Raw genomic sequence first — 12572 nt, forward strand, 5'->3', positions numbered from 1 at the left:
ACGTGGCAGGTGCTCAGGAAGTGCCACAGGCTTCCCCTTTCCCCCTCTCAGTTCTAACTGCAGCAAACACTAACCCTCGCTATCAGCCTCCTGGAGACCGAGGGAGGTAGAAGCGCTTTGGAGAAAGTTGAGGCGGTGCCAGATCAGCCCCTCGGATTAACATCACCACATGTGCATGGGAACTTGACGTTGCTTCAGATGGAAAAAGTAGGAAAGAAGAGAGTCAAGGATATTTGGTGTGAGCACCAGGAAGGGCAGGGCTGCTGCACCATGAGAGAGAAATAGGCTGTGTATGGTGGGAAAGCCACATGGACAGACCCCTGTCCCCTTCCCCCCTAAACTAGCCAAGAGGGGAGGGCACTTACAAGTTGGGACTTGGGGAAAGTTGTGCCATTCCCTGGCCTCTCTGTTTCTCTCCTAAAAACAAATAACCATAATGTCATCATCATCCCAGCTCGGGGTCCCTGGGAAGCAAACCCTGAGGAAAAGACGGGGTGCAGGAGGTCCATCAGGCATGGCCCCCTCCACTCCGTTGTCAGGAAGGAAGCAGGATGGGGCCGACAGAGGAGCTGGATGGTAGCGTGGTCCCAGCAGAGGCCTTGGCTGAGCCCTCTCCTCTGGGAACTCTGTACTGTGTGGCCCCTCGGAGTGAGGGGGCCTGGCTTTGTCCCCCCACATAGGCCAGTAGTGGGGCGCAGGTGACCTGGAGGTGGGAATGTGACCGGGGAGGAGGGTGACCCCTTTAATGGAGGGCAAATCCTGGGAAGGGATTCAGCTATGAACGAAGCAATGAGTCTCCCCACCCAGAGGTCCTGGGAAGCGGAGGACAGAGTCCCATTCACAGCTCGCAGGTGTGCTGTGTGGAACTCGGAGGCAGACACAACCTGAAGCCCCACCACCTTCTGTAGAGGGGATCTTGTCCTATTTTTATCTCATAGAAGTCAACCTGAGAAAGGTTTCTCATTTCTCATAGTGAAATGACTCTGTACAGTTTCCCCTTGGAAGAAAATATGAGGCACTCCAAGTGAAACCAGGGAAGTCTGAAGTTCTCATTCTTCAATAAAGAGCCTCTCATGGGAACTCACAGCATTACGGTTAGCTGAAGGACCCATCTAACCCTCCCACGGAACAGATGGGAACACAGAGGCCCTGGGAGAAAAACAGCAAAGCCTGGACAAAGGTACAAGTCTCCTGACTGTCAGAGGAATGCCTTTTCATGGCTGCCCATCGTGTTTCTTTTCTGCCAATATTTTCTCCAAGCTGATGCCCAGTCATGAAGCAAGTCAAACTCAGTCCAGCATGTCTTTTGAATGGGATATAGTCTAGGGATGGAGCATTCTGGTCTAGTCGGAAGAGATCTTCCCACGCATCCCAGCTCTGTCTCCCACCAGCTGTGTGCCCTTGGAAATGCCCCCCTCCTCCCGCACCTGCCTTCTCATCTGCAAAATGGGTGTGGCAATCCCTATGTCATAGAAGGGCCGTAAGAATTTAATAACATACCACATGGGTAAGACACTTAACCTCAAAGCCAGCTTCCTAGGAGCACTGCCCAGGGGCGGCTGGGGTGATTCCTGTGTGTTTGATGCTGGGCCAGGCACTGAGAAGCTGAGAGGGGTAAATATGGACCTGGTCTCCTCCTTCCTGGAATTTATGATCAAGAGCTAGGACATCAAATTGGGGAGAACTTAAGCAACAAATGTCAGGGAGGGAGTGACTAAATGGCTTTGTGTGAGGTGGCTAGGAGGACAGATTTTATAAGAGAGAAAAAGGAGGAGAAGCACTGACTTCAGACTGAAATGAAACATGTGAGGGACATCTTTTGATTTCCTTTTTTTTTTGAACAATAAAAAACTTTATTTTGTGTGTCTTATTTCACAGATTTTATTTATTATTATTATTTTAGCATTAAAATCTCATGTAAGCTAACATTAGAGGCATTCTCATCTAGCTGTCCCAGCAGTTCACGTGGAAGGCCGTCATCCTCCCCATTCTACAGAATAGAGAGAGAACACGGGCTCAGAGGACCCATGAGACTTACCCAGAGTTCACAGTTAGACACTCTCAGGAGGGTTTTTAGGGAAGTTGGAACATTTATTGTTATCTTTTAGTTCCTCTGATACTTTATTTCCATTGAGGTGAAAGTCACATGATGGAAAAAGTAAACCGTTGATTTAAAATTTACAACTCAGGGCCCCTGGGTGGTTCAGCCGGTTAAAAGTCAGCCTTTGGCTGAGGTCGTGATCCCAGAGGCCTGAGCTTGAGTCCCACATCGGGGTCCCTGCTCACCATGGCATCTGCTTCTCTCTCTCCCTCTACCCCACCCCCTTTCTCATGCTTTCTCTCTCTTTTTCAGATAAATAAAAAGTGTGCAATTCAGTGACCTTTACTACATTCACGGTGTGTTAGATAACCGCCACCTCTGTCCAGGTCCAAAACATCTTTATCATCCAAATTAAAATCTCTCACCCAGTGAGCAGTTTACTCTTTATTTCTTCCTCCCCTTGCTCCTGGCAATCACCGATCTGGGTTCTGTCAGGATGGATTTGCCTGTTCTAGAAATTTCTCACAAATGGAATCAGAATTTCACTTAGCTTACTGCTTTTAAGATTTATCCACGTATGGAACTAGAGGGTATTATGCTGAGTGAAATAAGTCAATCAGAGAAAGACAACTATCATATGATCTCTCTGATATGAGGAATTTGAGAGGCAAGGGGGGATTATGGGGGGTAGGGGAGGAAAAAAATGAAACAAGATAGGATCAGGAAGGAGACAAACCAAAAGAGACTCTTAATCTCAGGAAACAAACTGAGAGTTGCTGGGGGGATGGGGAGGTAGGGATGAGGTGGCTGGATGATGGACACTGGGGAGGCCATGTGCTATGGCAAGTGCTGTGAAATGTGTAAGCCTGATGATTTGCCCCTGGGGCAATAATACATTATATGTTAATAATAATAAAAAAGATGCACCCACGTTGCAGCAGGTATCAGAACTCATTCCTTCCGGTGGCCGACTGAGACTCCGTTGTACGCGTTGGCCACAATCTCTTAATCCATTCGTCCACCGACAGACATCCGAGTAGTTTCCATGTTTGGTGCTTGTGAATAAGGCCACTATACCTATTCACAGACAAGAACGGGTCCAAAAGCAATACTCGCTTTTGAGCATATACCGAAGAGCAGAATTGCTGGGTCATACACCAATGCCATGTCTAACTTTGTGAGGCTCTCCCAAACTCTTTTCCACAATGGCCAAACCATCTTCCATTCCCAGCAGCAACAGCCTAGGGGTCCACATTCTCCACAACCCTGCCAACACCTGCGACTTTCTTTCTAAGCTTTTATCATCATCCTGATGGGTGTAAAGCGGTATTCTATTGTGGTTTCGACTGGCATTTTCAAAACGCCTGCTGACACTGAGCCCTTTTCATATGCTCCTTTGCCACTTGTGTACCTTTTTTCAAGAAATATCTATTCATATCCTTTGTTCATTTTCTAGTTGAGTTGTTTGTCCTTTTGTGTGTATTATGCTGTAAAAATTCTTTTTATATTTTGGATACTGGACCCTTATCAGATACATGGTTTGCAAATATTTCCCCCCATTCTGTGGGCTTTCTTTCCATTTTGTTGGTAATGTCCCTTCGTGCACGGAAGTTCTGCATTTGGAAGAAGTCCAGTTTCTATGTTTTCTTTTGTGGCTGGTGCTTGTGGTGTCTTCAGGGCTGATAGCAAAGCCTGGTCCTCTAAGCAGGGACTCAGGGTCCCTCCAGCCACATATGGGCAGCTTTTGGAGGGACAGAGAAAAGCGCTTGTACTTGAGGTAAAATGAACAAGGCCAAGAGGCAGTAGGAACCCACCAGTGAGTGAAGCTGTGTGAAGGACAGTTCAAGGTCAGGGTAGGGACTCCATCGCCATTTCCTTCCTGTCCACCTGACTTCACTGGCCGGTAGGGCTTAGTACTAGGGACCTGAGGGACTGGGCAGCAGGAAAGGCTTGGAAAGACCCTACCCTAACAGGTGAGGGGAATTTCAAACCTTCAAAGAGAGCAAAGAAGGTGGGAGGTGAAAACAACCGGGGAGTTGGTGACAGCAAAGGAGAGGGACAAGAGAGGAAGAAGAGAAAAGAGGGACATCCAGGTTGGGGACAGGGTGAGAACAGATGTTAGAAAAGAAACTGCTTTTCCAAACTCTTAAGCATGGAGCTGACACCCCCCCCCACGGGCACTCTGGGGCTCCCGCCTGTGGCCCCCCAGGGATGCCCTGAGGGTCTTGGAGTGAGGGCTGGTCTTGAGAATGATCTCAGATTCAGATACCTGTACGCATATGCCAAATCTCTTTACACACGTTACCTCATTGACTTCTTCAGCCTTTCTGTGGGACGTTTATTTTCCCTACTTGAGATGTGAGGAAACGGAGATTCTCAGAACCAAAACAATTTGCCAAAGACCCCATGACAGGCAAGGACCGACAAAATTCGGACTCCAGTATCCTGCTCCCTAGTGTGGCAGACTCTTCTCCTATGTCTCAGCTGCAAACAGATTGGCAAAGCGACCCTACATGAATCCTGGAGGTCGCTTGAAGTGGGGCCAGCTGTGCGCAGGCTGTGGTGCAGAAATGCTGGCTACTTGGAGCGTGGTCCACCGCCCATCAGCATCCTCAGTCCCTGGGAGCTGGTTAGAAATGCAGAGTTTCAGCCCTGACCCACTAGATTAGAATCTGAATTTTCAACAAGCTCCCTGGGTGATCTGTCTGTACGTAAGAGTTCGGGAAGCATCTGTCTAGGGCTATCACTTCAGCCTTTCAAGAGGAATTTTTACCACTCACAAGAAGGATGGCTGGAGTCGTCCTCATGAGGCTCAGCCTCCTGGTCCAGCCACAGACAGCCTCCGGACGTCTCAAAAATATCATCTGATCAGAAAAGCTTATAACCACTTTGCTTATCACCCAACAGCTGACCTCAGAACCTCTGGCCAGACAAAATGTTCTTCTCCAATGAGATCAATATTACATTTCTGGTGATGTACTTCTCTCATTGTGATTGCTGACGTGTGTTACGTAAATCTGCCTCTCTTGTTTCTGTTGTCTTTGGTTTCTTTGAATTTCTGATGTGCCTTGATCCTAGAGCACACCGAAGCTTAGGCAGCTACCTGATGGCTCTCCCTCAAAGTCCCCGGGGCCCCTCGTGGTGGCCTTGGCTCGTACCCTTGTCTCAGAGATAAGACAGCTGTGTCCCACCTCTGATTCTCTAGGTGATTTGGGGATCCAGCGCTGGCTTTGTCCTTACTGTCTTCTATTCTTTGAGGATTTTCTGGACTTGACTGAGGTCCTTTTCGGACCTTCTTTCCCAACATTGCTGGGCTCGGAGACTGCTAGGAGACAAGAGGCCCCAGGCTCAGAATATATTCAGGTAGTGCTAAGCAGAATCTCCCCCCACCCCATGATGAGGGGTTGGGACTGGGGAAAGCTGGCTGTTCAGAACGCAGATTCAGACCCAAGGGGTCAGCTAAGGAAGGTAGAGGCTGGAAGAGAGCAATGTTGATAACCCAGGGCTCTAGGGACAAACAGAACCGAGATAGGATCTGGTTCTGCCTCTTATTTGCTGGGTGACTTTGGATCAATTACTTACTTACTCAGAGTTTCTCTGGCCTTATGGATGAAATGGGGATGAACCTAACCTCTGGAGGTTAAATTAAATGTCTATAAAATACTGGATGCCGGGCCTGTCGCATACAGACACTCAATAAAAGGGAGCTTGTATTTTGACTGTAGAGTAAGTCATTGAGGGATCGCGCTCCCCACAAATGTCATGAATCACAAACAAACAAAAACACACACATGCACACACACAAAAAACCCCACAAACAACATACATGCACAATCATATTTTCTTGCATAAAATTCAATGAAGGATAACTGAAAAATTAGAAGGTGGGTGATTCTTTCAAATATTAATTTTTATTTCAATTCAATTAGCCAACATATAGCAGCTCGTTAATTTCAGATGTATAGCTCAATAATTCATCCATTGCATGTAACACCCAGTGCTCTTCAAGTCCCGTGCTCTCTTTCATAAAATATACTTAGTGACCCCCAGGCCAAACCTACCCATGGCCGATGTTATGTGGCCCACCGTCCAAGAATAGATTTTATACTTTTAAAATGAATATGAGAAAGGTTTGCTTCTCTGGATCAGAGAACCATGCTGGGAACAGCTCCCTTGTCCAGTGTCGACTCCCTGTCTGGTGGCCTTCCCACAAGACCCTGCTTACTCTGCCCAATCAATACACCCAGTGAGACACCTATCATTGTCCCATTTTACAGATGAGCAAACGGAGGCCTGGAAAGCATAAAGAATGGGACTAGAGTCACCAAGCTAACGAGTGGTGAAGCCTGGGTTGAGTGCCCCTGCTCTAAATGAATCACTTTACTGAGAACCTCTGAATGGGTTTGGCAAGAGTCAAAACCAGGAAAGGAAAATCCTCAAATGCTAAGGATCCACTCAATGACCTGGAGTGGTGGGGGGGGCGGGTTGGGGGGGATGGTCCATGCTGGAAACCCTCTCAAAGAAGCCGAAGTCAGCTAAATCAGGAGTGACAAAGGTCTGTGTCAATACAGGAGAGACCTGTTAGGCTGCTACCACCCTACAGTTCTGCAGGTTGTGCACTGCACAAAGAAGATGAGCAGAGGCTCAAAGTCAACCCACCATCTTCTGGCTAAATGTGTTCCCTGGTGCGAGACTTTACCTGTCCAAAGCAAGCGGGAGTCTTCTTTTCATGAAGAGATCACCCGTTCCCTGAGCTGTGGGGCTGATCCAGCAAGCAGTGGCACCTCTTTCTAACTGCACAGAGACTCCATGGAAGCCAGCCACGTCCCAGCTGTGTCTGAGGACTTGGAGGGAGAGGGAGCCAGACCTGAGTGTTCTTGGGGACAAGAACTTTAAAGCACGAAGAAAGAAAAAAAAAAGCAAATGTCACCCAACCCTGAGGTTTTGGATGGGGAACCTCAGGCTCCAGGAGGCCGACAGACTTGCCCAGTGGAGGTGACTTGCTTGTGGCCTGGCTTGGAGTGGATCTGACTCCAAGTGGCAGTCTCTGCGGGCGTCTCTCCAAATGTCACAGTTAGGACCAGGGGAGCTGGGGATGAGGCTACAGGATGGGGCATGTCTTCATAACTTCTTGGCAAAGCAAATTCTTTTTAAATGGTCATTGTATTATTGATGACAATATTCAGTACATACCTGGTGGGAAAAAAAAATGGCTGTGGAAGCTGCAATAAATTGGGGTGATTTCCTCGTTATTGTCTATTTTTAGCATGCTACAATAGCATGCTACATTTCAAAGGCCTTTGTTCATCCCTGTCAGTTAGGACCTAGGGGTAATGTATGTTGGGGGAAGGGGAAGGAAGAGATATTTACTTCCAGAATCCCAAGACTGGGCTGCTCCTGCTTGCTGGAACTTCCCTACACAGGTGCCTGGCATGTCCAAGGTCACTGAGGTTGACATTGAAGGTCAGTGCCCTATCCAGAAGTCATTCCCTGTAGAAAGAGCACGTGTTCCTTCACATGTCTCTCCAGCACATGCTGTCCACAGGCCTCATCCGATTTCAGCCTCACGCTACTCCTGTGAAGGCTGATGAATGGGGTCATAGAGCAAGGAGCTCCGGTCCACCACCCACCAGCAGGAACTCATGCTGTCTCCTGGAGGGCCCCTTCTTCCCTGGAACATGGTTCCTTCACGCTAAGTTAGATGACGTGGCATTGTCTGCCACCCGTTGGTCCCCACGGAGGCAGCACAGTGCGTCCTGCCTGGCCCCTGGCCCTGCTCAGCCCAAGCATCGCGCTAATTGGGGAGGCTGCCTTTGTGCGCTGATGAATTGAACAACAGGCCCGCTGTGAGGACGTCAGCGTGGCCTCTATCTGGAGAGCGTCTGGGCCCTACTTGTCCTGTGCCGGTCCCCTTCTTGGTGGGGGGAGCTTGGGCACGTCCCTCCTGGGTCTGGGAAATGTTCCATTGCAAATCCCGGGCTAAGCAGTCATCAAACTATTTTAAACCCCCGTTAGAAGGAGGGGCAGGCCTGCTCTTTCCATGCTATTTGAGATGGCTTCCTCTTAAACCTGGAGAATATAGCACATGTGCACATGTGTGTAAGCGGTGGCAGGGGGGGACTAGAAGGTAAACACCTCAAATTTCTTTTCTCTTGGAGCCTGTCTGCTTCCTTTTTCTCCTGTGTTGTGAGCCTGGGCAAAGGACACAGACAAAGGTGTATTCATTAAAAATGCTTCTCGAGGGGCTAATTTGTGCATGGCTTTGGAAGAACGGGCACGACAAGCCCAGAAATGAGGGCAGAGCCGTGCGCTCCTCATGACCATCAGGCCTTTGCCTATCCCCACTGAGGGTTCATTGTGGGTGTTAGTGCTGGCTGAACAGAGCTGAGCATGGGAAAGCTAAAAGATCATCCCTGACAGCTCGCCGCCCTCCCCCCCCGCCCAGAGATCCAGCCAGGCATACACGAATCCAACCAAGTCAAATCCCAGGTTGTCACATCACTTTGCACGTGTATTGTGCACCCCAAAACAAAGCATTGCATTGTTCACTTGTTTATCCAGCAGGGCGGTCATCCATGAAGCTTCCGTGCTTGTCAGAGACCGTGAGCAGCGCCGGGGCAACGATGAAGAGGTGATCCCAGAAGTTTCCCCCTCACATGACCCCGGAGGAGGAAGGACACTGGCCGTGATAAATATAACACAGTGTGCTCACTCCCCAGGCTTGTGCAAAGTGCGGGAGGGACATGTCCGCCGAGAGGCGCCTGGTTTCTGCTGCAAACTAATCTCAGCTCCAGCTCAGAAGCCCACTGGGTGGAAGGGACTCCCGAAAGTGGGCATTAGCGAGACTCCTCTCGGTTCCTGGCATGGGCATGTTTCCCAAACAGTGGTGAGCGTGCTTCCTGAGACCCTATGAGGGAAGAGCTTCTTCCCCTCAGTCTGCAGATAAGGACACAGAAGTCCTAAGGGGAAGGGGACTTGTTCAAGGTCATAGACCTGGAGCGTTGATCAGCGTTTGCCCAGCAATTTCCCTGGCACCAGCAGAGGGGCAGAGGGTAGGAAGGGGTCAGTGGGTTTGGGGAGCTCGGCTGGGTAGCACATTTCATAAAGAGTCTGCACTCTGTCATACGGGCAAGATGGCATTTGGCAACCCGGTGTGGGAGGGGGCCCAAGCTGACTTGCTGAGTCCTAACTAAGCAAGTAGACATGTACAGCATGAATTCTAGCACAGTCAGAGGCCCGAACAGTCATCTCAATCCTGTGTCACCAGCTGTGTGACAGGGGGTGAGTTACTTAACTTCTCCGAGCCTCCTTCATCTCATCTGTGAAACAGAGATAATTCACACCAGTCCCGATCTCCCAAGGCCGCTGCAGGGACAGAACGAATTGCACACATTTCCCTGCACTGAGCAGTGCCCAGAAAGGCAGAAGCACACAATATGTATTAACCATTCCACCGGAGAGACAGCACCTAGCCCAGTTTCTGGTACCTAAGAGAAGCTTAACCAATATCATTATTTTCATCTCGTGTTTTATCAAGATTACCCAACACCTTTTATGCTTCATTGACCTGTGTGTGTCGCGATCAGGTAAAGATGGGAGGGTCTGTCAGCTACTGATACCATCATGAGGCAGCGGCATTGTTTATAAATTGGGAATAAAGCCCCATTTTGTTGACTGAGAAGTCGGGAAACAGGAGAGCGTCCTTTCTTGACTCTCTGCGAGTTGGGCTCTCTGTGAGTTTCCATCAGGTGGCCCTGATGTGGGGACGGGGCGGGGAAGCCATTCACAGAGGACTCTGGAGAAGGATGCCTAAGGCTCTCTCTCCATGGTGCGCTTGGAGATGGTGAAGAGTTTCTCCCTCTAGAGTGTTGCTTGAAAATGTCATTGCAAAAGCTGGATATTTCTTTTGGCTCTGCCATCCACCCGCTGTGTGATCTTGGATGTGTGCCTTTCCTGTTCATCAGCTGATCTGATCTTCATAATATTCCATTTAATAAATGGAAAAGCGATAGGAAGAGACCTGCCCCAAATTACAGAGATAATTAGACTACGGATAAAATAGGAATGAGGGAATACGGTAGACTGGGAGTCCCTGGCTAGCTCTGGACCTTGTTGAGAGGATTCAACAGCTCCGCTGGGCAAGTGCATCAGTCAGCACCCCCACCAGCACCCACCCCAGCTCCTCACAGCCTCCATCCCCAAGGGGCCCAAACTTGTCCTTGGACCACTTTCCCACCCCACACTGCAGGGCTCCAGCCCCTCTCACCATGACAAGTGCCCCCCCAATGCGGGGGGGTGGTCTCTGTTGCTCCTGAAATGTGATTCCTGGAACCCTGGACATGACCTGCATTCATGACCAGAGACCCATGAAGCCAGACCTCAGATGGATTGGAAGTGGGAGCTGTGAACCTGCTTCCTTCCCTCCCCATCTTTCCCTCCTCTTCCCCCCCAACAGTCTGCTCCCTGGTACAGAAGTTGCTGTGCCTCTTAGGGACAGTCCCTGAGGTAGAACAAGACCATGTGGAGTGCCTGGGTATCATAGCCTCCGGGGTGTTCTGCTCCCTCCCCACCTTTTCCCCCCTCCTCTCTCTAGCTTCTTTAGAATTCTTCTCTCTGGTAAAGTAATAACAAGGAAGCTTTTGCTTCCTCAGCCTTTGCTCAGTGGGATTCTAAGAGAAAGTAATTTCCTTCTCATTATTATTAATTAGGATAGCTAAAAGGCAGGAGGAAGGGAGGAAGAAGGAGGCAGAGCATGACAGAGAGAGAGAGAGGAGGTGCCACTGGCTGGAGGTGGGTATTAAAGAAGCATCAAGAGCACTCCAGCAATTGGCAAGAGTGCCACAGTGGTTCAGTGCACAGCCTTGATGGCAGGCCACGACCGACTGCCAGGCTTGGCATCCCTCTTCCATTAGTTACAAGCTTGTCACTGGACAAGTCACTGAACTTTTTGGTTCCTCATCTGGAAAGTGCAGATGACGATGATTCCTATGTCATAGGGTTTCTGCAAATATTAAGGGTACTGATACTTGTCGAACACCTAGCCTGGTGTCCTTTGTATTGCCAGTATTATTTATGTGCTTAGTAAACATACGAGTCAACTAAGGACTATCCCGTGACCTTGTAAGCAGGACTCTAAAGAAGTTAGTGAGTTTCTCTGGGCCACAGTTTGTTTAACAATAAAAGGAAAGGTTTGAATTAATAAAGGGCTCATCTAGTTCTGAGCCTCGTTTTCTAAAGAGAACCTGAGGGCTAATGTGAATCCAGCACCATTGCGGGTCAGGGATGATCTTGAGATCTTACATAAATGGTCCTATGATTTGTATTATGCCACAAATAATCCTCACAAGAGGTCTGTGAGGTGGTGATGAGTTCCCTGTATTTTGCCGGTGAGAAAGGGAAGGGTCAGAGAGGTTGAGTAACTTGCACGTGGTTGCGAAGTGAGCTGTTGGATCCTGTTCCAGGGACAAAGGACGACCTAAGCAGGGACAAAGGACGACCTAGGCAGGGACAAAGCAGAGACCTAAGCTTCGGAGCTCAATATGTGACCACATCCCATCTTGACGGGTGGGTGCTTTTCCTGGCAACCTACAGATGATCAAATGGGTGTCCTTCTGCGCACTCGATGACTCCTGGTTTAAAGGATGGCAGCTGCCCAGTGGCCTAGGTGGCTGTGGGGGGGTGGACTGGGGTGCATGCTGTGAACCGGGGTCTCCTAAGGACCAGAGCACATTTGGATTCAAGCTCCCGTGTCTGTTTCTCTGTCTGCTGGATCACCGTGGATCTGGCACACAGTGGGTGCCCAGCATGGCTGTGCACGTGGCCCCTGCAGCTTTCCCAGAAACTGGGGCTAGGTGAAGGTTTGGTTTGGCTTTTTAAAACTTTTTCCGAGATGTTACCTGTCACATGACCTTCCATAAAACACTTCTAGTTGTCTTAAACTATTGCATAAAATAAACAAGGTAAGATTTCTTTTGTTACCTTCCCAGAAGAATGACAATGGGAGAAACCCAGAGCCTTTGACTTCCTCTGTAGGTTTGAAGGAGGTCAGGCTGAGACATTGTGAGGGTGCGGGGGCGGGGGGGGGGGGTGGCGGCCAGGGGAGGGAGGAAGGGAGCTATGCACCCAGGCACCCTCTCCCTACCTGGTGGGGGTGTCTCGTGTCTATGGAAGTCCAAACATTTCCCTTCAGTCCAAGCTAATAGCATTTGCTGTGGGTTTATTTTGACGTTGTCACACTGTCCCCAGAGAGCGGCACTGACATGTTTTCTTTCTGTCTTGGTATCCAGGACCAGATTCATCGCTCATGGGTATCGGAATTGTCTCATTTTGACACCAAACCCTGACATCTACAGATTTCAAGTAATGCATTTCTGCTTCTGGGAGAGGCTCAGACAGCCTCTTATGGTGGGGCAAACAGAATGTGACAGTCCGTCGGTTCGGGCGAGATCACTTCATTTAAGGACATGGTAGTCTTGGACCGAGAGATCTGTAGGTAGATACGTGGATGGGTTTATTGTTTTACTTAATACAT

This window comes from Lutra lutra, chromosome 4, assembly GCF_902655055.1.
Source record: "Lutra lutra chromosome 4, mLutLut1.2, whole genome shotgun sequence".
Taxonomy (NCBI): Eukaryota; Metazoa; Chordata; class Mammalia; order Carnivora; family Mustelidae; genus Lutra; species Lutra lutra.